Raw genomic sequence first — 23,542 nt, forward strand, 5'->3', positions numbered from 1 at the left:
ATTAGAAGACTATCTTGTAACAGCAGATAAATGATAAGGATTTGAATACTAAGCAACTCCTTTCTTTCTGAAAGATAATTTGAGCGAGGGGAGGTGAGATCTTTTCCTTATACTTGGACATATGTTGAGATTCTATTCAAGAAACACAGGCAAAGCCTCACTAAAGCTTGAAAACCAATTGGTGGAGCTGCACACAAACTATTGCACAGTGTGCAAGAGAATACCATGCAGCCATCAACAAGACGAGGTGGCTCCTCGTGCAAGCATGTGACAACGCTGCCACGCGTCTGTCCCATGAAAAGAGCAACGTGCATGACGGAGTGTGTGACAGACTGTCAGGTACTGAGGCAAAGCAAGAATGGACACACGGACACACACACACACACACTTTAGTATTGCATGTAGTGTTTCCTGGAGCGTGTCCTCGCCCCCTCTCCCTCCTAAACACTTGGCAATGGTGACCGCTTCCAGGAAGGGGAACTGAGTTGCCAACACTCCTGGAAAGGAGGCTGATTATTCACTGTAGGTTCTCCCAAACCGTTCAAGTAATAAGCGGAGAATGCTGGTTGTAAAATATGTAATTAAAGTAATTGTGAGACTATATTCAACAAGGCACAGATCAGGAGAAAATATTTCCCCTTTGGTAGCCCTTTGATAAAGGACTGAGATCCACAAAATCTGTAAAAAGCCCCCCAAACTCAGTGAGAAAAGAAACAAACCAATTTTAAAATGACCAAAAATACTATGTGCACAGATGCTCAAAAGAGGAGACGTATTTTGCAAATATATACATATAATTATGCTTGATGTCATTACAGACATGCAAATTAAACCACAGGAGACATAACCACATGCTGATTAGAATAGCTAAAACTTTTTTAAAACAACTCTTGGAGCTGGTGTGTATGTGGATCAGCTGGGATTCTCCTGAAGAGTGTGCTATTCCGGAAGGAATGTAGGTGGTGCAGCTACTGTAGAAGACAGCCCTGTGGTTTCTTATAAAAGAACCCCCCACCTCCCACACGACCACGTGTCCCCACACTAAGGTATTTAGAGAAAAGGAAACCCACATCTGTATGCTAATGGCCACAGAAGTTGGGTACAGAAGCTGAGTTAGAAATGGCCCCAGTGAACTTCCACTGATGAATGGTAAACAAACTTTGGTGTACCAACACAGTGAACTGCTGTCCCATTAGAAAGAAAAAAGCTAATGGTACAGAAACACCATGACAGAACCTCAAAACTGTTCTGCTAAATCACAGCAGCCGTTTGTGCAGTCAGGGCTGCCTCACAACAGGGCCACTTTCATTCCAGGAAGTGCTTGTTAGCCGATTCTGGTGCTGTGTAAACGACAGAGCGTTTCTTCTGCACCAACTCAGACGGCGAAGATGTCATCAGGCAGTGGCATGGATGGGGGCACTGTCCTGGATGAGGGTTGTCGTTGACCACAGCTTCCTCCCGGACACATGTTTACATGGCATTCTGGTAAGGGCAAAAACCACAGGAGCGGAAGACAGCCCAGTACTTATCGGAGGCTGGGGAGGGACGGGGACATTGATTATCTTGGGCCAAGAGGGAATTTTAGGGTAATGTGGAGATTGCTACACAGCTGCAGATGTGTGTCAAATTGCACCAAACCGAACACCAGAAAGGAATATTTTTCTGTACATAAGTTACTCCTCCATAAATCTAGTGTAGACCAAGTCCACCATGGGCACTGTGCGTGGCCATCTAACTTGTTTCCTGAAGAGAGGGGAAAGAACAATGAGGAACGTGGACAGCTCTGCTGTGGACTCCCCGAGAGCGTGCCTGGCACTCTGCCTTCCGAGTCTCTGCAAATGCAGCTGGATGGGGCCCAGCCCACGACATTGCCTGTGGGGAGAAGCATTAATATCATTATCCACCCCAAACGCTGAGTGACAAGCTCGCTATCCCCACTGGGCACAGAGACTTCAAGTGCGAGTGCGATCTTAATTAGCTGCTCCTCTTTCCAACACGCTTATGAAGACGGCTTCTCCAAGGTCAGAAAGAGATGGGGGGATTTGATTAAAGTCAGTCACTGGGAAAATAGCATTAGTGTAGACATAGAGGCTGAAAAGGACATGAAAGGTGCACTTTTATAACTTTGCCCATTGCCCTGACAATTACACTCTGAACGGGCATTTCCACTGTGACCGTGTGGCATACTCATAATCTATTACAAAAGCAATACCTTTGAACGATGTTCAGTTTTAAATCATGAACTCGAAAAAACACACAAACCTCTTCAGACACCCTGCTAAGTCGCTTCGTCCCCCGTAATCCTGAATTACTAGCACTTCGTGGCTTTGGTTTCATTATTCTGACAGCTGAAATAACATACTCATGGCTTGCATCTGTCTTGACTCTGTGGGGTTAGGAAAAGAATGGGCAGGTTACGCCTGGTATTTTCTAAATTAACTCAAGCTCTGCAGTTGCCTGCAGGCCTACAAGGTTCAATCCGTGTGCATCGTCCCTGAGGAGGTGGTAGAAACGAACAGAAGGTTCCACTTGACTAGATGCCATTGTCGTGAGAAGCCAGGTGTCACCCTTTATAATGTAAAGAAAAAAATGTAATCTTTCAAGACAAATTAAATGAATCCATTCTACCTTGAAAGAGATAAATTAGTACATAATATACAAAAAGTAATTCTTCTGATAAGCATGGTATAGCAGCCTCATGACGGTGAAATCAAAGAGCAAATTTAATACCTTGTGAAGTTTAAATTTTAGAAGGTGATGGTTGAGGAGAAGGAGGAGGAAGATGGAGAGGAAGGAAGAGGAGGAGAAAGAAGAGAATGTTGGTGGTGGAAGCGATAATGTCGTGGCTGCTCAAGAAACGCTTCCCCAGAACCCCACAGTCTTCCAGAGAACCACAAAGGGAGTGATTACATCTGCTGGTCTATAAATAGCTACAGGCGAATGGGCCTTGTGGTTCATTTTAAACTTCCATAAACAGAACTCAACCTGCTGGATGAGCCAGGTTGTCAAAACATCTTTCCTTTATATCACCTATAAAAGGAAAAAACAAACAAACAAACAAACAAACAGATTCCAACAAACCAAGATTCTTGGGGCTCAAAGGATGAGTGAGCTGAACCTAGAGGACTGAGTATCCCAAATGGCACAGACACAGCAGGGAAGGAATATTTAAAGAAAATGCAAAAGACAAAGAGCAGGAGAGAGGAGGCAGCAGAGGAGAAGAGAAAGCAAAAAAAAAAAAAATGGAATCTGAGAAGTGGATGGAGGAGGTAGCCTGGGCCTGCAGGGGCCATGGGACCTGGGTGGAGGCACAGCCACAGGGCAGTTCTCCTTTCTGACCCTCCCCAGTGGATCAGGGCCCCAAGACCCCTGGTCTGGCTCGTGCACATAGGAGATGCACACCCAAGACTGAAATGGAGATGCTGCCAACTCCATGACCTCATCCAACCCCACCACATCGGTCTGTTTTCTGTTGGTATCAGAAAACACCTGAGGCTGGATACTTACTTGGAAAAGTCGTCTTATTTAGCTCACAGTTCTGGAGGCTCAGGACATGGTGTCCACATCTGCATTGGTTCTGGTGAGGGCCCCCTGGTTGTGTCACACCATGGCATGAGCTCGCTCTGTGAGGCCAGCAATGACCCTTGCAAGGACAGGGCATCCAGTGGCCCAGTTGCCTTGCACGGAGCCCCACCTCCTAGAGGTTCCAGCACCCCCACACACACCACCCTGAGGGCCATACCTCTTTGAATATGCAGGAAAAACTCTCCAAACCACATCAGCCACCCAAGGCTTGAGAGATGATTCCGGAATAATTGAAACAAGGAACCTGGGGGCTCGGGGAGGAAGACATTTTTGCAGTGATTGGCAAAGAACTGGAAATGGGAACCAGGGAACGGTGCCGTGGCCCCTCCTGACCTGCACGTCTCTGCTCCCCACCTACACCATCGCACAGGGCAGCCAGGCAAGAACAAGGGTGGGTGGGTGGGCTGCCTTCCTCCGGCAGGCTTTTTGCAATCTTCCATTTATTTTGGTCAGTGTTGATGAAGAGTATCATCCTGAATGAGGAGTCGGGTTGCATGGAAGACAAGGCTGGTTATATTCTGCAATATAAGCAGACAGCCACATATGTCAGGGCCAGGAAACACAATCAGGACATGGGCACCCCCGACTCCACAGCCAATGTCAGAGAAAGACCAGGACCAAGAATGGGCGGGACCCTAGGTTCTCCCAACCCCACCTCTCTGCCTCTGCCCCAGAGGGAACCACCATTCCTAATTTTGTGCATTTCTTTCTCTTGCCTTTTAAAAATACTAATAATTGTGTCAGATATGTGTATATTCCTAAGCAATGGACCATTTATAAATACATATAGTACATTATGTATATGGTGTTGGTGAGGATGGAGAGAAGTTAGAATTCTTGTACACTGTTGGAAGTAATGCAACGTGGTATAGCCACTGGGGAAAACAGCATCATTTTTTAACAGGACAAACATTAAAGATGGAAATTCCAGATGATCCAGCAATCCCAGTCCTGGGGCTGCATCCTAAAAGACTGAAATCAGAATCTCAAAGACACATCCACATGTCCATTGCAACACCATTCCCAAGACACAGAAACAAAAGAACGCACCTTTAGTGCTGCTTGATTTCCAGCGTGACTAAGGAGTGTCATCTTCCAGTGCCGACCCAAAGTCCTGAGCTCAGTTCCACCCATCACCACGCGTCGGTGGGCACCTTTGGGTCACTCCTTTCTGCAGCTGCAGGAAAACCCCCTAAATTGTATGCATTGACCACTTTTCCTGTGGATTTGACATTTAGGCTATTCTTGTTTGGGCTTTTGAAAGTTGCTAAAAATAATAATACTAAATTAAAAAAAAAAAACATTCTCAAGTGCTTCCAAGTTTTTACCCCCTTGGGCAGGAGTTTCTCTAGCATAGACAGAGAATCCGGGGGCCGCGGGTTTTACTCATGTGCAAGGATGTAAGATAATGCATTCCAAAGTGCTTGTTTCCATTTACAGTCTTACCAGCAGTGTGTGTGCTCCTGCAGGAAAAGCACTTAGCAAAGTCAGAGTAGACCCGGCTATTGGTTTCGCGTCCCTTGTTATGTTCACACTCCACTTGCTGCACAGGCACTGTCTCCGGTACTCGGCACAACCACTCCAGGAGGTAACAGCTATCACTTTTCCCATTTGGAAGCCCAAGAGGCAGAGACTTGGAGAGGCTGGGTGCACTCCCTGTGCAGGGTCTCCATGTAAGGGAGGCACGCTGAGAGGCAAGTAATCTGCCCCCCCCACTAGGCTCCTGCTTCACCTGTTACCCACGTTGCCAAGCCACCTCAGTCCTGATGCCAACAGCTGCCTTTGCTTCCACGTCCCGACAGTCCTGCCCGGGACTCTGTCTTCTGGTCTTCGCAACGTTACCTCCACAGAGTCTCTGCTCTGCTGAATCCTGGGGACCCAAACCTGGGGTTTCTACTCAGACCTGAGCATAGCTCTTCAGGGTGGACACACTCCTCAGCCTGCCTTGGATCCCCCTTCCGAATGCCTGGGAGGAACGGACTCCATTCACCTTTCCTGGCCAAGGTGCCCTGTGACTCACACCCACCACCAATCCACAGGCACCATCCGTGGCTCCTGCGGCCCATCCTCTCCTGCGCCCAAGCAGAGCAGACCCTTGCCAGGTGCCAACATGGCCAACAGGGGTCTTGCTAGCAGCGTGACGTTGTCACTCAGCTCAGGGCACTGTGCCCTACACCCTGGAGAAAACTGCAGTGATGATTAACAAAGGCAGGTGTGTATATAAAGTGTACACTACAGCATTCTACAACAAGCCTCAGCGTATGGTAGCTACACACCACGGGCACTTCTAGACATCTGCACCTCAACACGGTCTATGCACTACCTCATGCTGACCGGTGACGTGATCTTCACTGAGGCCTGCAAGGCAAAGTGTGCCTTGGTAGACCAGCGAACCTTGGCTCTTGACCTTATCTCTGTCATCCTCAGCCAGCCCTTCCTGTTCCTGGCTCTTACATCTGAAAACGAGAAATCAGAGATCAGTGATTCCCTAGGCCTCCTCCTGATCCGACGTATCTCTTCCATTAGCTTTCCAATTACCCCATCCAGTTTAATCTATTAAGAATTATTGATTAAAGCTTGCCAAGCCTAGGATTGCTTTTCACCTCTGTGCTAGAATGTGACTTAAACCTATTTCCGTGTCAGTTGAAATGGAAAACGCAGAGCACCATGACTATGGCACAGAAAATACTCCAAAGGCCCTGTCTAGATTCCCTCTGAACGTGATGCCCAGCAGCCGCTGGCCCTTCCCTGAGCCCAAAGCCAGACTGGCAAGCGGCTAGCACTTGCACCTGCTCCTTCCCACCACCGGGAGAAACTCCAGCAGTATGTGCACATGGGCCCATTTCCTGCAGTCAGGTGGTAACAGCAGCTGGAGAAAGCTGGGTCTCTCTCCACGGACTTCCCCGCCATCACATTTCCCACTGGGCCAGGTGGCACAGGAGTAGCCAAGAGCCCAGCTGAGGGAAGTTGACTTGGGGGTACATTTATTGTGGCTTCAGTAGAATGGGCATGTGGCTTGCAGTGACTTCCCTGTGGAGTTGAATTGTTGAGGCTGTCTGGGGCAGGAGTGGCTTCCAGCGATACTTTTGCTGCCCACCTAAGGGCCTCGCTGTTGTAATGCCAGGACACAGGGGACAGAGGGCATGTTCTGATGTGGTTGTGTGCTACAGTCACCAAAGCCAGCAGCATGTGTCAGTGCAGGAGAAAGAATATGTAGAGTAAGCTGGAAGATTCTGTGAGTTACTCTTCCAAATGTCACAGCTTATGACGTGAAAAAAACTTGATACAGGAATTTAAAAATTTGGCAACAATCCTAAACATTTGCCAGTGATTTTTACCTGTGTCCTAACAGTAGAAGGTTAGGAAGCTAAAAGAAACTTCATAATCTACCAACAACACAAAAAAGTTTAATTAACAATGACAGAATAAGGACTAAATTATCTTGCTAGTCTCTATAAAAAGCAATGTCACAAAACTGCCGTCAAAGACACTGCAGCCAAAAGATCAAGGGGAAAATGGTACAGCATATACCCAGCAGATAATTAATACAATATTATGCTAAATGTGAAGTTTGTAGTGTTTGTCAGCTTGAAATTTTGCAGTTTGTGATTAATTTTCTATATTCTGTGTGTTCTTTTTATCCATCATTTATGGATACACACCTTTGTGTTCTTGTTCTCACAGAGGGAATTTCACCTGCTTTAGATCACGGACCCACAAAGCCAGGGTCTCACCTGCCTGTACCTGAACACGAGAATCTTCAGATTCCTGAGTGGCCTTGGCCCCAGAGTGGACATAACCCTCGTGGCAATGGAGGGGATCACACAGTCGGTCCTGGGAGACATGAGTCACCAGACAAAGGGTGGGCGGGCCTCCTCTGACCCCTTCCTCCAACACAAGGGTGATGCAGTGGGCCAGCAGATGTCTCGTCACTGCTCTCTAGCCTCATTTGGGACAAGTGATAGACATAGCATCACACACACACACACACACACAGAGTCACACACACACACGTCACACATGCACCACAGTCATGCACACACACACATGCACCACACACACAGTCATGCACACACATGCACAATGCACATGCACACACACGCATCACAACACATCACACATGTATCACACACAGTCACACACATACATCACACATGCACCAAACACACATCACACACATCACAAATGTGCCACACAAGTCATGCATACAATTGCACACACACGTGCATCACACATGCACCACACGTGTATCACACACATACATCACACATGCACCACACACACGGTCACACACACATATGTACCACACACATGCACACAGCCTCTGCAGCCTTGCAGCCCCCTCTGCCATCTGGGGAGGGGTCCAGAGGCTAGAGGTCACAGTGGTCACCAACAACCCAGGGCAGTCTGGGAGTCCGTCCTGCTTCCTGTGAAAAGCACGTGCTCGAGAGAAGCGGGGGGACTCTCGCCTGGAACTGAGGGGACGACGGGAACAGAGAACTTTCCCTGCAGCTTCTGCTGAAAATACATGAACTGAATTCCTGCAAGGTCTTAGCCTTTCTTCTCTCACATCCACTGAGCACCCGGCATGGCCCAGGCCCCAAACTAACCACACCATAACCATGGTGCTTGTCAACCATGCCATTAGTTCCAGGAATAACTAGGGAGCTGACCAGAGGCAGCACGGGCTTGCGTGGACGCTAGTTCTGTGCCGTGGCTTCACGGACAAGAATCCTAGACACCTCCCCACAAGAGCAAGTCCCACGCCTGGGGAGGGACATGGTGGGACAAGAGCCAGCAGCCACCTGCGGGGGACAGGGAGAGGTGGAGGCTACTTAATGGTTTCCTTCACCCTCAGCAGGGATGTGAATAATGTTAGGGGCTTATGTGAAACTTAGCTAAGAGAAAACACCACAAAGTATACGAACATTAGTCAGAAAGTGTGCACACACACACACACATATGAACATATCCCTAAATCTGGGACGCTTAGCTCAAACTTGCCCCCCTACAAAATCCGGCCCAAAGTTTTGCCTTCTGAGAAATGGTCCTTGTTGTTAAAAATGACACACACACGGGGCCAGCACTGTGGTGCAGTAGGCTAAGCCTCCAATTGTGGTGCCAGCATCCCATATGAGCACCCACTCGTGTCCCGGCTGCTCCTCTCCCAATCCAGCTCTTTGCTATGGCCTGAGAAGGCAGTGGAGGATGGCCCAAGTGCTTGGGCTCCTGTACCTGGATGGAAGACCTGGAAAAAGCTCCTGGTTCCTGGCTTCGGATCTGTCCAACTCTGGCCATTGCAGCCATTTGGGGAATGAACCAGCAGGTGGAAGACCTTCTTCTCTGTCTCTCCGTCTGACTGTCTGTAACTCTACCTCTAAAAAACTAAATAAAATCTTAAAAATAATTATTCACACACAAACACAGAAAGTAAAGAGAATAGCAAGGTAATTGCTATGCGCTGTCCAAAAAATGAATGGATATTGTTTGCATCTCTGAATAGAATGAGTTTCCTAAATTCTCACAAGAATTGAAGCCTTTTCTTGTTTATAGCCCTTGTCTATACTCTTGAGGAACAGTGGTTTTTCTACTCACTGCTTGCTGAATGCTTTATTTAGTGGAGTAAGGTTAAGTGATTATAAAGTGAATTGAATATGTGTCTTTAGTAAAATTACAAGAGAAACAAGAAAGGAAGGAGGGGTGAGAGTGAGTGAGGGAGGGAGGGTAAGGTGGGAAATATCATTATGTTCTTAAAACTTTATATAAGAAATACATGAAATTTGTCCCGTTTGTATAAACAAACAAAAATTAGAGAGCTGAGGACCTCCAAGATATGTGTTCGATGGTGCCACCTGGTGGATGCATCCTAAAAGTGCTACCAGCTCTGAGAGAAGACCACGTCTAGCACACATGAAGACACTCAATCCACTAGTTTTCCCCTGTGGGTTTCCTTTATTTCTCTCTGGGTATCCTCTGCCTCCACTCCATCCCTCCACAGCTGACCGATCCTTGAATTTCCCCTTTTCATCTCTTTCTGCTGCATTAAAGCAATTTTATAGCAAGATTTACAGCAATGCTAGGAATCAAGAAAATTGCTGTAAAATAGCCACAGACAACATTACAAACTGGCAATAAAATCTCCCATCGCGCACAGCTGGTATTTATGTAGACCACCTGTTCCGTCATCAGCTACTCCTGACCACTTTCCGTGCTGTGAAAGACCTTTCACTCGCCTCCCGCTCCTCTTGAGGTCTTCAGAGGGGCGATAAGTTCCAGAATGTGCTGACCCCCCACGCTGGGCTGACCCCGCCTATCCATGTAGCCATGACCAGGCCCAGAAGCCCATCGTGTCCATTCCTTGCTTCTGACTACTGGAGCTCTGCCAAAGACCCAGCATCGGACAGATGAAAGGTTTCACCGTGACCGTCCTGAGGCTGCGAGACACGTGCTGGAATCCAAACACATGTTTTCATCCAAGACCTTCAAGTAAACCACTCAAAGGAGCCTTGGCATGCATGGCGCACCACTGTGGAGAAGAAACTCAAGCCGGGACTCCTGGAGCAGTTCCCACTTGCTGAGTGCCGACCGGCTGCCAATTGCAAACCTGACGTAGCATATCTCCCAGCCCTGAAACAACCCTACAATAACTCTGTGACTTCAGGAACTAATTCTATTGATGCAGTGTACCAGCCGACTTTCCAACCCTGCAGAACTGCAGTAAAAAAAAACAAAGTGGGGCTGGCGTTGTGGCGCAGAGGGTTAAGCCTCTGCCTGTGGTGCCAGCATCCCATTTGGGTGCCACTTTGAATCCCAGCTGCTCCACGTGCCTTCCAGCTCCCTGCTGATGGCCTGGGAAAGCAGTGGAAGATGGCCCAGGCACTTAGGCCCCCGCACTCACATAGAAGACATGGAAGAAGCTCCTGGACCCTGGCTTCGGATCAGCTCAGCCCTTGCCAATTGCGGCCATTTTGGAAATGAACCAGTGGATGGGAGACATTCTCTCTCTCTCTCTCTCTCTCTCTCTTTCTCTTTCTCTTTCTCTTTCTCTTTCTCTTTATTTTTTTTCCCACTGTTCAAGGTTTATTTGGTGATTTAGTTGGTATGACACATGGATAGCTGGTTGCATTGCTATATGTAGATCTTTCTTTTTACATTATGTGCAGTGTACACTACTCACACATACAATACACAAAATAAGATCCTTTAGAACAGTTATGCACAAGACATGCAATATTGAGTTTATACAATATTGGATCCCAGGTTATGACTGACTGGAAAAAAGTTGGACTAAGCACGTTAGGTGAAGGGACCAGAAGTTACGTAGCACACAGTAAACGCACGTCTAGTCGGAAGGGCAACTGGAGCTCGTGCAACACAGGCAGTGGCACCTCAGAGGTGGGGAACTATATCTTAGGCTGACCAGCTCAGGATGACACAAAGTCAGTGTCACCCAGTACCTGGATGTAGCTGTCGGATTTTGTAAACCATTCTATTTCTAACTTTAGGAAACATGGTTTTTTCCCTCCCTAGGCCATCATGATCTCACTGCTTTAATCATGGATCAGATTAAAAAGGACCACATGCACAACCTCCAACTAAAACCCTGTTGTAGCCTAGACAGTGAAGTGGTAGGACATTATCCAAAGACTTTAAAACTGCAGCTCTTTTTGGATTCCCCAAAGCGTGTCCACACTCTTCTTCAAGTGGGCCTCTTCTTCAGAGGTCAAAGTCACCTTCACAACGTCTGAGATCCCATTTTGTCCCAAGACGCAAGGAACACTAAGGAAGACATCCTCCTGTATTCCATAGAGCCCCTTAATCATGGTGGAAATCGGATGCACCCTCCTGAGATTCTTCATTATGCTTTCTGCCAGATCTGCCACAGACAATCCAATGGCCCAGGATGTGTAGCCCTTCAGCTTGATCACCTCATAAGCACTGTCTACCACTTGTTTGTGAACCTGTTTCCACTGTTCCTTGTCTGCATCGGTGCCTAACTCTGGGTGCAGTCTTCAGGGAGACACCAGCAACGTTCATGCCGCTCCACACAGGCACACTTGAATCTCCATGCTCGCCAAGGATCCAGCCGTGACAGCTCAGCCGGTGAACTCCCAGCCTTTCCCCCATCAGGTAACGGAAGCGGGCTGAATCCAGATTGCAACCACTTCCAATCACACGGTTTTTGGGAAAGCCACTTATCTTCCAGGCCACATAGGTCAGGATATCCACTGGATTGGAAACAACAAGCAACTTGCAGTGGGGGCTGTACTTGACAACATTGGGAATGATGAATCTGAAGATGTTCACGTTACGCTGGACCAAGTTCAGACGGCTTTCTCCCTCTTGCTGCCGTGCCCCAGCCGTGATGATTACCAGCTTGGAGTTGGCCGTCACACTGTAGTCCTTGCCAGAGACAATTTTGGGGGTTCTAAGGAAAAGGCTGCCATGCTGGAGATCCATCATCTCTCCCTTCAGTTTATCTTCCATGACGTCAACAAGAGCAAGTTCATCCGCCAAGTCCTTCATTAAGATACTGATGGCACAGGCCATGCCCACAGCACCAACCCCCACAACCGTGATCTTATTTTGGGGGACATGTTCTTCCTTCAGAAGGTTGTGAATCAGCTGATCCTTGAGAGCTGCCATTTTGGACCTGGAACCAAAAGGAATCAGAAGTGCACGTCGGACAGGCGCGAGGGGCGCTTGGTAATGGTTCCCTGGGCTCGGCGGCAGCGACTCCAGCACTCTTTCTCTTTCTCTTTCTCTTTCTCTTTCTCTTTCTCTTTCTCTTTCTCTTTCTCTTTCTCTTTCTCTTTCTCTTTCTCTTTCTCTTTCTCTTTCTCTCTCTCTCTCTCTTTCTCTTTCTCTTTCTCTTTCTCTTTCTCTTTCTCTTTCTCTCTTTCTCTTTCTCTCTTCCTCTCTGTTTTTCCCTCTCCCCCTCTCTGTAACTCTGCCTCAAATGAATACATAAATCTTTACTTAAAAAATCAAAGTAACAATATTAACAGATAAGATTCACCAAATGCTTAATGTGTCAAGCATCTTGAAGAGAATTCTCCAAACAGGAGCTTATTTTATACAGTTGCAATCTACCTAAGAGGTAAGAAGTATTAAGATGCCCAGTTCATAAAAAAAAAATGTGACCCCCAAAAGGCCACACAGACTTGCACGTGGTAGAGCCAGGATATGAATCCAGAAAAATCACTTTTTGGAGCAGTGTTCTTTTGACACCTAGATGTGTCTGTTGTGTTGATGACTCATTTTTTTTAAATTAAGGTACAAAGTCAGCAATAAATGGCAGAGTATGGGTTGGGTAGGTACAGCAGATTAAGGCACAGCAGATTAAGCTGCCACCTGCAATGCTGGCATCCAATATGAGTTCTGGTTTGAGTCCCAGCTGCTCCTTTTCCAATATAGCTCGTTACTATGCTCCTGGGAAAGCTGCAGAAGATGGTCCAAGTGTGTGGGCCCTGACACCCAATTGGGAGACACAGATGAAGCTCCAGGCTCCTGGCTTTGGCTGGCCACTGGGGAGTGAAACAGCAGCTGGAAATCTCTCTCTCTCTCTCTCTCTCTCTCTCACACACACACACACACACACACTGCCTTTTAAATAAATAAATAAATCGGTTTTTAAAAACTTCCTGGCCGGCACCGCGGCTCACTAGGCTAATCCTCCGCCTTGCGGCGCCGGCACACCTCTCTGTCCCAGTTACCCCTCTTCCAGGCCAGCTCTCTGCTGTGGCCAGGGAGTGCAGTGGAGGATGGCCCAAGTCCTTGGGCCCTGCACCCCATGGGAGACCAGGAGAAGTACCTGGCTTCTGCCATCAGATCAGCGCGGTGCGCTGGCTGCAGCGCGCTGACCACGGCAGCCATTGGAGGGTGAACCAACGGCAAAAGGAAGACCATTCTCTCTGTCTCTCTCTCACTGTCCACTCTGCTTGTCAAAAATTAATAATAAAATAAAAAATAAAAAAATAAAAAAGATAAAAACTTCCCAGAATTCAGAATTCTATTCTCCTTAAAGCAGTAGGAAAGTTGCCAAAAATGGTAAGAATCATAATTTTTAGGATTATAGAAATTAAACAAAGGCTTATAGCAGTTCAGAAAACGTGTATTTAGGAAAACCACCCAAACCTCAGGGAGAACAATGCAAGTTTTGTGGTACTGTAATTTTGTCTGAGTGCCATCCCTCACTCTCCAGCTCTCCCACACTCGGGCCGGCCTTGGAGCGAGCCAAGAGAGCAGACGGCAGCTCTCTCCAAGCTCATTTCCGAAGGTTCATCCTACGTGACTGCTCTGGCCATACCCGGAAGATCCTGCTTGCAAGGCTGCCTGTGTTTGACCTGACTTGGAGATTCATTGATTCCAGACATTTAAGGGAATCTCTGATCATCATCTGATAACTAAGCTAACCAAGCAGAGATGTCAGTGCACGGAAAAGACAGGATACAGACTTCACAGAATTAGTGCAGAAAAGTTGCTAAGCAAGAGAAAATGACTACAAAAACAACATGCTCTAGGGAGGGGAGAAAATACGACTTTGAGAGGGGCTACATTTGTTTTACATGGTTAGCATCAACAAAGTATAATGTAGGCAAAGAGTAGTACAAGTGTGATCCCTTAATAGGAAATCAAGTAATCAATAGAAACTGTTCCTTCAGGAAGAAAAGATGGTGGACTCACAGGAAAAGACTTTAAATTAGCCATTTTAAATGTTTTCTAGGAGCTGAAGAAAATCAAGTCTAAAGAACTGAAAGAAAATAGAAAAACATTATCTCATCAAATAAAGAACATTCATAAAGGAACAGAAATTATGCATACATTTTTAGAGATGTATTTATCTTAGAGGAAGAGTTATGGACAGAGGGAGAGACAGAGAAATTTTCCATCTGTTGGTTCACTCCCCAAATGGCTGCAATAGCCAGGGCTGGGGCCATACAAAGCCAGGAGCCAGGAGCTTCTCTTGGGTCTCTCACGTGGGTGCAGGGGCCCAAGTACTCAGGCCATCTTCCACTGCCTTCCCAGGCCATTAGCAGGAAGCTGGATCAGAAGTGGAGAAACCAGGATTTGAATCAGCGCCCATATGGGATGCCAGCACTGCAAGTGGAGGCTTAATCTACTATGCCACAGTGCTTGCCCCACATATACATTTTTAAAACAATAGTAATTATGGAGTTGAAAAGTAGTAACTAAGATGAAAAATTTACTATAGGAGTTCAGCAACAAATTTTGACAGAAGAAGGTATCAGCAAACCTGAAGATATGACAATTGATGTTCACTCTAAAGAAGAGGAAGTAGAATAAAGTAATAGATGCAGTCTCAAATAGTCTCAGATAGACTCTTGATAGTCTCCGAGGATTATAAAGCAGAACGACATTTGTACACAGAGAATCTCAGAAGCAGAGGAGAAAGACAAAGGAACTGAAAGAATGTTCAGAGAAAAAAATGGAAACTCTCCAATTTGATGGAAAACATTAATAATCACATCCAAGAAGCTTAACATTGTCCAAGTAGGAAAAATATAAAGAGATATTTGGGGCTGGCACTGCAGTATAATGTTTAAGGCCACTGTCTGCAATTTCAGCATCCTATGTGTGCACCAGTTCAAGTCCCGGCTGCTCCACTTCTGGTCTGGATCCCTGCTAATGTGCCTGAGAAAGCAGTGGATGAGGGCCCAAGTGCTTGGATCTCTGCACTCACGTAGGAGGCCCAGATGAAGATCTTGGATCCTAGCTTGGGCCTGTTCCAGCTCTGGCTGTTGTGGCCATCTGAGGAGTTAACCAGTGGATGGAAGATCTTTCTCTCTGTCTCAATTTCTCCCTTTATCTCTGTATCTCTGAATTTCAAATAAATAAATAAATCATAAAAAGATATAAGTATATATATATATATATACATACACATATATAGTCAGATACACCTTAATTAAGTTCTGAAACACAAAGACAAAGAGAATCCTGAACACACAGGAGAGGGACAAGTCACATCCAAGGAGTCTCAGTAAGATTAACAGCTGATTTCATGTCAGAAACCATGAAGGCCAGAAGTCACTGGATGACTTCGATGTGCTGACAGAAAAGACTGGGGGTGGGGTGGATATCAACACAGAATTCTGTATCCAACCACATTATCCTTCAACATCAAAGAAGAAATTAGGACTTTCTCAGAGAGACAGAGACTGAAAGAACCCATCCCTAGAGCTTTCTTACAAGATGTTATTCAGAATGATAAAGAGCAACAAGTCAAATCCAATGGCAGAAATGAAGTAAACCAGTACAGGTAACTACATAAGAAGATACAAATATGACTTTGCTTACTGCTCTTTTTTTCTTATTTGAAAGAAATTTTATGAAGGAATAAATATCTGTGTTGATAGACATATAAATAACACATAGAAAGATATAATTTCTACAGTAGTAACAGCCCAAAAGAGGGGAAAAGTGGAGCAAAGATTTTGGATATTGTTTTAATTAAATTGATATTAATGGAAATTAGAGTTTAATGCTTAAATATTTTAATTGTAATTGTTGGGCCAAAGACAAATAACTCAAAAGCACGTAGTAATAGAAACATTAAAGGACTTAAAAAAAAAAGAAATTTAACACAAAACAAGGCCATAACAAGAACAAATAAACATAGGTTATAGAGAAAGGAAATAACAAAATGGCATTTTTAAAATCCTGCGTATCAGACATAAATGTAAAATAAACTCTCTAATTAAAAGCAGAGCTTGGCTGGCCAGCGCCGCAGCTCACTAGGCTAATCCTCTGCCTGTGGCATCAGCATTCCAAGTTCTAGTCCTTGTTGTTCTGCCCCAGTTGCTCCTCTTCCAGTCCAGCTCTTTGCTGTGGCCCGGGAAGGCAGTGGAGGATGGCCCAAGTGCTTGGGCCCTGCACCCACTTGGGAGACCAGGAGGAATCACCTGGCTCCTGGTTTTGGATCGGCACAGTGCACCAGCCGTAGCAGCCATTTGGGGGGATGAACCAATGGAAAAGGAAGACCTTTCTCTCTGTCTCTCTCTCTCTCACTATCTAACTCTGCCTGTCCAAAAAAAAAAAAAAAAAAAAAAAGCAGAGCAGCAGAGCTTGGCAGAATGGACATCAAAATACATAAGTTAACTCAATAATCTACATCTAAATCTAAAAGAAAGCAAAAATCCACCTAATTCCAAAGCAATAAGAAGAGAAAATAGTTTTAAGGCAGAAATAAATGGGAAATGGGAAAACAAAAGAGAGAAAAAAAAATGAAAGCTCTATTCTTTGAAAACAACTGCAAGATTGAGAAAAGTTTAGTTTGACCAAAGGAAAACAAAAAGAGAGAAACTTCAAAGTATAAAATGAGGAAATAGAGGGCGTTTCTAACACTATTCCAGAAATTTAAAAAAAAAAAAAGGATTATAGGGATACCAGTGAAAATTATATGCCAACAACTTGTACAGCCTGGATGAAACAGACAAACTCCTAGACAGAGTCTAGGAGTCTTCCTGACTCAGGGAGAAATAACAAACTTGAATAAACTCATGGCAGAGATGAGAATGAATTACAACCAAAACTCCCACAAGGAAAAGCACTGATTCAGATGACTTTGCTTGTGAATTCTGCCAAGAATTAAAAGAATTAACAGCAATCCTTCACAAACTCTTCCCAGAAAGAGACGAGAAAGAAACATTTCCCAACATATCCTATGAGATCAGTACCACCCTGACACTAAATCAGGACAAAGGCGTCATGAAAATGGAGGCCAATACCTCTTATGGCTATGAGTGAAAAATCCCTCACTCAAGCGCCAGCAAGCCAAACTCAGCAATGCACAAAAGAATTAAACATTATGAACACATAGGATGTATCCCATGAGTGCAAGGGTTGCTCAGTATATGAAAATCAATGTACATAATACACTACACTAATAAAGCAAACGACATACACTTCATGATCATCTCAGTAGATGCAGAGGGAAAATGTGACAAAATTCAATACCTTTCATAGTAAAATTCTCAACAAACTAGGACTAGAAGTCTGCTTTCTCAACCTGATACGTGGAAAGCCCATGCTGACATATTTTTTAATGATGAAAGATTGAAGATTCCTCTAGGAACATTAAAATAAGACAAAAATTACTACTCTGACCACTTCTATCAATATTCTACTGGATACTCTAGCTAGGTCTACTTAGGAAAGAAAAAGAAGTGGGCACTCTAAATTAGACCAGGCTATGGACAGCAACCTTTATTAATAGATGATAGGATCTAGAATGCAAAATGTTCTCTGGAATTCACAAAAAATTAAAGTTAATAAACACTTTCAGCAAGATTACAAGATTCAAAATCAACATACAAAAATCAGTGTGTAAATATTTTATACATTAGCAATGACCTTAAATGCAATCAAGAAAATAATTCTATAATAGCATCAAAAAGAACAAGATATTGGAATAAATCAATAGCCAAAACAATTTTGAAAAAGGAAAATAGAGTAGTGTGACTCCCACTCCCCAATTTCAGAACCCAGTTCAAATATACAGAAATAAGGGCACTGTAAGAATGAGGATAGATGTGCAGGTTAATGAAACAGAACTGAGAGTCTAGGAATGAATCCATACATCTATAGTCAAGTGATTTTTGTTAATGGCATCAAGACTACTCAGTGAGGATAAAATAATTTTTCTAACAAAGGTGCTTGAAAAGCTGGGTATCTACATACAGAAGAAGTCTGACCTCTACTCAGCCACAAACAAACTAAACATGGATCAAATTTTCTCTCAATGTTAGCAGCTGAAACTACAAGTATCTTAAAAGAAACACAGATGTAAATATTTGTGACCTGGGATTATCAATAGATAAATTAAACTTCATCAAAATTTAAAACTTTTGGAGTCAAAGGATGCTATTAAAAAATGAAAAAAAAGAGAAATCTCACAGAATAAGAGAAAATATTTGCAAAGTACATGAGATTACTTCAAAAGTCCATGGAAGAATGGAATTAAAAGACAAATTTACTTGGTAGAAAAATATTTTCAAACCCATGTATGTTAGGGGTCTTCAAAGCATTCATGAAAAATGTATATTTTGAAAAAACTTGACATGGATTTTCAAATTGCATGGTGCATCCATTTTGGAAAACACTTGGGTAACCACACAAAGCTTTTAACATAGAGTTACCATATAGCCCTTCTACTTCTAGGGATACACTCAGGAGAATGGAAACACAACTAGTGTCGTGAAAACATAATGAAAAAATACATGAATGTTCATAACATTATTCATAACTAAGAGGAGGAAACAACTCAATACCCATCCACACATAGATGGATAAACATAATGTCAAATACCCATATAATGAAATGTTATTCAGCCACATAAAGGAATGAAATACTATATGTGCTACCACATGGATAAACTTTGAAAATATTTGGGTTTTTGAAGAATTCAGATCACAAACGCCCATGTATTACATGGTTTCATTTGTATGAAAAGTCCAGCTAAGCCAATCTACAAAGACAGAAAGTGGATTAGTGTTTGTGAGGGCCTAGGGAAAGGAGTAAATGGGGAATGACTGATGACGGATACTGGGCTTCTTTGGAGGATAAGAAAGGTTCTGGCTTTCAATAGTGGTGATGATTACAGAACGCAGTGAATATCCTGAGAACCACTGAATTCTACACTTTATTAAGATGCTAAGTATTAAGGTATATGAGTTATATCTCCACTCTAAAAATCTTAGCATCAAGTAAACCTTTTATAATTATGGAGGGACTTGTAGCTTTTAAATTCTGTCCTGGGTGTTTCTGATCTAATCTTCAACACAGGACGATGACCCTCGTGTTCATCTGGGCACAGCTTCTTTCTTTGTTCCTCTGCCAAGTCCTAGGGCATTGTCCCTCTCTGCATGGTCAATCTTAGTGGCCAGCAAGGCCTAGGGAGGCAGAGAACACAACTTCTCAGGTTTCCCAGGAGGGATCATCGTCCTACACCATGCCTACTTTAGAGACAGGCCTGTGCCTGGCAATGGTAGGAAACAGATTTTGGTAGACAAGCATGCCTCCTTACCAAATATTTGCATGTTCAATTTTTTAGGCAAAACTCATGAGAGGACCAGCTCGTGAGTAACCAGCATTCTGCAGGAACACGGCATAGGATGCTGCATCTGGGCTCCAAGAACCTTCATAATCCAGTCGCACTGGCCCAGACAGTTCAGCTCTGCTTACCCCAACGCTCCACACACACCCACTGCTCTGGTTTGGCTGCTGCTAGGAGCATTCACTCACCATTCCAACCATGGCTTTACCCAAAATGTTTGTCTCTCTCCTGTCTTTCCATCAAAAACTTACACCTCCAGGTCCCATTGAAGTGTAACCTATTCTGTAAAGTCATCCTTGGGATAGCCTACTCATGGCTGTGTGTTGTCCCTGAATTCTGATGCACCGTCACTTTGCCTTGCACTGGGCTGCTAATATTTAAAGGGATGGATTGAAGCCCCTTATGTAGAGTTCCTGGTAGAGGTCATGTTGTGTCTACTGATGAAAGTTTGTCCTCGATTGCTTTATTCTAAGGGGGAGAGATAATACAACTATACATGAAAATCATGCAGATAAACTTTCTCCAGAAATTCACATGCAGGAGAGAAGCTTACTTCTAAGTGAATTCATGGAAGGTGGCTGCAAACGGGACCATGGGTCAGGCCCAGGAAGGCTCTCAGGGTCAGATATGTGATGGGTCCTTTCATCTATCTTACCAACCTCTCATTCATCCCTCACGAGAGAGACCTGATGAATCTGATCAGACCACTCTGCCGCTGAGAGCCAGACCCTGCCATTCCACAATGAGCTCTCGCCGAGCGCTGCATTAAATAGCCCTGGAGGTCCAGACTGCCCATCAACATCCTAATCATGCTGCCTCATGTACCTTTGATCACAGGAGGCATGTGGCCTCACACACTTTCTGTATGCTCAAGGTGCTGGGTGGACCATACTGGCAGTGGCTGACCTGTGAGTAATGCTCGCCCTCCCTAGAACGGCCCCCAACATCCACCAAAGCTGCTTCGGTGTTGTCACAGTCTCGTCTCATACCCCCAGTCATGCCTGGAGCTTCAGCCATACTGTGTGATGTGATGCTCCTGTAAGACCTCACACAGCTCCTGCACTGTGGCTATGCCAATTCCTTCTTGTAGCATCCTCTCCTTCCTCCCAGAGGAACACCCATGACCACTGCTTGTAGGTTCTCTGCTGAGCCTCTGCCCAGTGTTCCCACAGAGGATTGGCCTCTTCTGACCTGCCCTGGGGTCTCCTTGGAACTCTGTCTGGATGTCCTAATGTCACACTTACCCATTTGGTTTTAGTGTTGGCTTAAGTGTAAATTTCTCCTGATGAAATTAAGAGTTTTTGAAGATAAAGATAGCTACTCTTTAATTCCCAGCACTGACACTGTTGGTGCTCAGCAAATATTTGTGTGAATGTAGGAATCAGAATGAACGAATGATAATGGGGTTCTTTCAAAGGAGAGTAAATGCATGACTCAAGTGGTTGATTTTTTAGATATCCCAGAAAGCAAAGTGCGGATTCTGGGGCTGAGGTCACCTGTGGCAGCACACAATAAGCAGGTGCCAGCTGAAAAGAGCATCAGTTAAGAACCTTGTCAAACCCAGCCTTCCCCAACAGGTGGGAGATGCCACCCCAACTCCGGGTGGCAGATGTGCCAGCCCCACCTCGTGCTCCTTGCAGCAGGGCCTGGATTTCTCCTCTGACAAAGCTCCTGTCTCCACTTCATTCTCCCCCACCAGCCATCTTCTCTCTCAGCGTTCTTCCTCCCCCTCTGCAGTGCCGTCCAATTCAGACCTGCCTCACTGCACATGGGGTCATTTCTCATGCCCTGAAAGCTAGTGTCCTCAGCTTCAGAGCTGCACCTGTCACCCTGCCCATTACTCCTGCTCCACGGCCCTCATGGACACAGTTTTCCAATAGCCCCTGTGATGGTTGGGCTATGGCTTCACTGTGTCCCTCAAAGGTTCATGTGTTGGAAGCCCATTCCCCTGTCTGGTGGTGGTAGGAGCTGGTGGGATCTTGAAGAGGTGGGACCTGGAAGGTGATGGGACAGCACCTTCAGACACAGTTAAGGCAAGCCTCATGGACTGGGTTAATTCCTGAAAGAATGGGTTGCTGTAAGGGAGCCTGGCATGTCCAGAGGACACTTCGCCATTGTGATGCCATCACCCTGCTATGGTGTGGCTGGAAGGCCCTCCCCAGGGGCTGAACAGTTGGAGCCACCCAATCTTGGATATTCGGCCTCCAGAATCATGAGCAATTTAAGCCTCTTTTCTTCATAACATATCCAATGTTTGCATGTTATCACAACATAGAGTGGACTTTTGCGTGCACACTTCCCCGCACCATGCTCCTAAGATGTAACACAGCCTCCCCCTGAGTTTCACCTACAGCCCTTGCATGTATGCATGGAGAAGTGGAATCCCAGCAACTGTATTCTCCTAAGGCCTTGACATCAACTCTGGGCCAGGTAAGCCAGTTACATCATTGTCACATTTAAAACACGTGTGGATCTGTGTCCGGTGTGTTGGTATCTCAGGCTTTAACCCAACAGTGGACAACTTTACTCAAGCGTTTCAGGATCCCAGCATCCCGCTGACTTTGACAGAGACACCAATAGCCACATTTTACTACGAGAAAGCTCCAAACCCTTGTTGCCCTTGTGTAATTCAGAAGAAGCAGCCGCAGAAGATGAAACAAACCCCCCATAGGGTCTCTGTCCAGTTCCTGGGGCTCCGGCCAGGAGAGAAGCAGTGCTCCGTGCCTTTGGCCCTCTCATTTTTCCTCAGATTTTTCTAAGGTAGGCAGCAGATGTAAGTTCATGCCGGCAAGTCACTGCAGGGAGGCAGCAATGCGAGGGCTGCAGCCTCCCCAGCCCACAGGGGACTTCAGCCTCCAGGAGAAGCCCTGGGAACCAAAAGCTCTGCCTTCCCTAGAGAGCAACGTGATGGAACCGGGTCATCCTGTTAATATGCACCTGCCCACTCACGGCCAGACTCTCACCTGCCCTGCTCTCGCACCCAGAGCTTTATCGGGACAGTGTTAAAGCACCACCCAGGTCTCTGCACCTGAAGGCAACCCAGAGCCTCAGTTCCCTTGGGAAGCGCTGAAGGCTGCACGGCAGTAGCTGCACCACATTCCTGAGAAAGGACCTTCAGCACATCTTTCCCGACTCTGAATGCAGGAAAAGGAAATTCACAAAGAGGTGACACAGTGACACGTGTCACTGTGAAGTGAGGTGACTCCTCTTGAGAGTGATGTCACAGGAAATTAAGCCAATGTGACCTGACACCTAAAAGAAGTTAACTTACATGGTGAGAACCTTTCAATCCCGCTTATTAGGCTAAGAGGAAAATCCCAGGTCAGGGATACTGTTTCCCTAACACTTCTGTACCACTCACTAATCTTCCTCTTCAACACACGGGAGTGGAGCCTCAGGTCCTGAACTTGAGCAGTTAAGTATCTCTGGGAAGAACTGAACAATACGTCTTGTTTTTATTTTACTCGAGTTCTTCTACAAGTGTCTTCACTTTGTGGTAAGTAATACTAGTTTTCCAATTATCAGAGTTGAATAAAGTTTCCTTTTTATTGCAAAATTTTATTGTTTTACAGTTGACACATGTTAACTGTATATATTTAGGGGGTACAGTGTGGTAATTTGACATGTGTATGCAATGTGCAATGAACAAACCAAGGCAACCAGCGTTTTTGACTTGTTAAACATTTCATCATTTCTTTGTGGAGAGGTTCCAAATTCTCTGCTAGTTCTTTATAGAATCATAATAAACTTGTAAACTACGCTACTGTGCCATAGAACACAACTTACACTTCCTGCCTAACTGCATTTTTGCTATCCTTCCTCTCTCGATCCACACCTCAACACCAAATCTAGCCTCCAACAATCAGTATTGTACCGTT

The 23,542-nt window shown here is 45.2% G+C and overlaps 1 long non-coding RNA gene and 1 pseudogene across 1 annotated transcript in view; both read right to left on the reverse strand.

Moving 5' to 3' along the window:
• Positions 1-260: 260 nt before the first annotated feature.
• LOC103352188 (uncharacterized) overlaps positions 261-23,542 on the reverse strand; it is a 33,455-nt gene continuing 10,173 nt past the window's right edge. The window contains exons 3-5 of the long non-coding RNA XR_011380549.1: positions 4,636-4,762; positions 2,263-2,386; positions 261-1,872 (exon numbers count right to left, since the gene is read on the reverse strand). This is a non-coding gene — a long non-coding RNA (uncharacterized lncRNA). The remainder of the gene's footprint in view (positions 1,873-2,262; positions 2,387-4,635; positions 4,763-23,542) is intronic.
• Positions 10,639-12,324, reverse strand: LOC100345795 (L-lactate dehydrogenase A chain pseudogene; annotated as a pseudogene).

The sequence above is a fragment of the Oryctolagus cuniculus genome, chromosome 12, assembly GCF_964237555.1.
Source record: "Oryctolagus cuniculus chromosome 12, mOryCun1.1, whole genome shotgun sequence".
In the NCBI taxonomy this organism is placed as follows: domain Eukaryota; kingdom Metazoa; phylum Chordata; class Mammalia; order Lagomorpha; family Leporidae; genus Oryctolagus; species Oryctolagus cuniculus.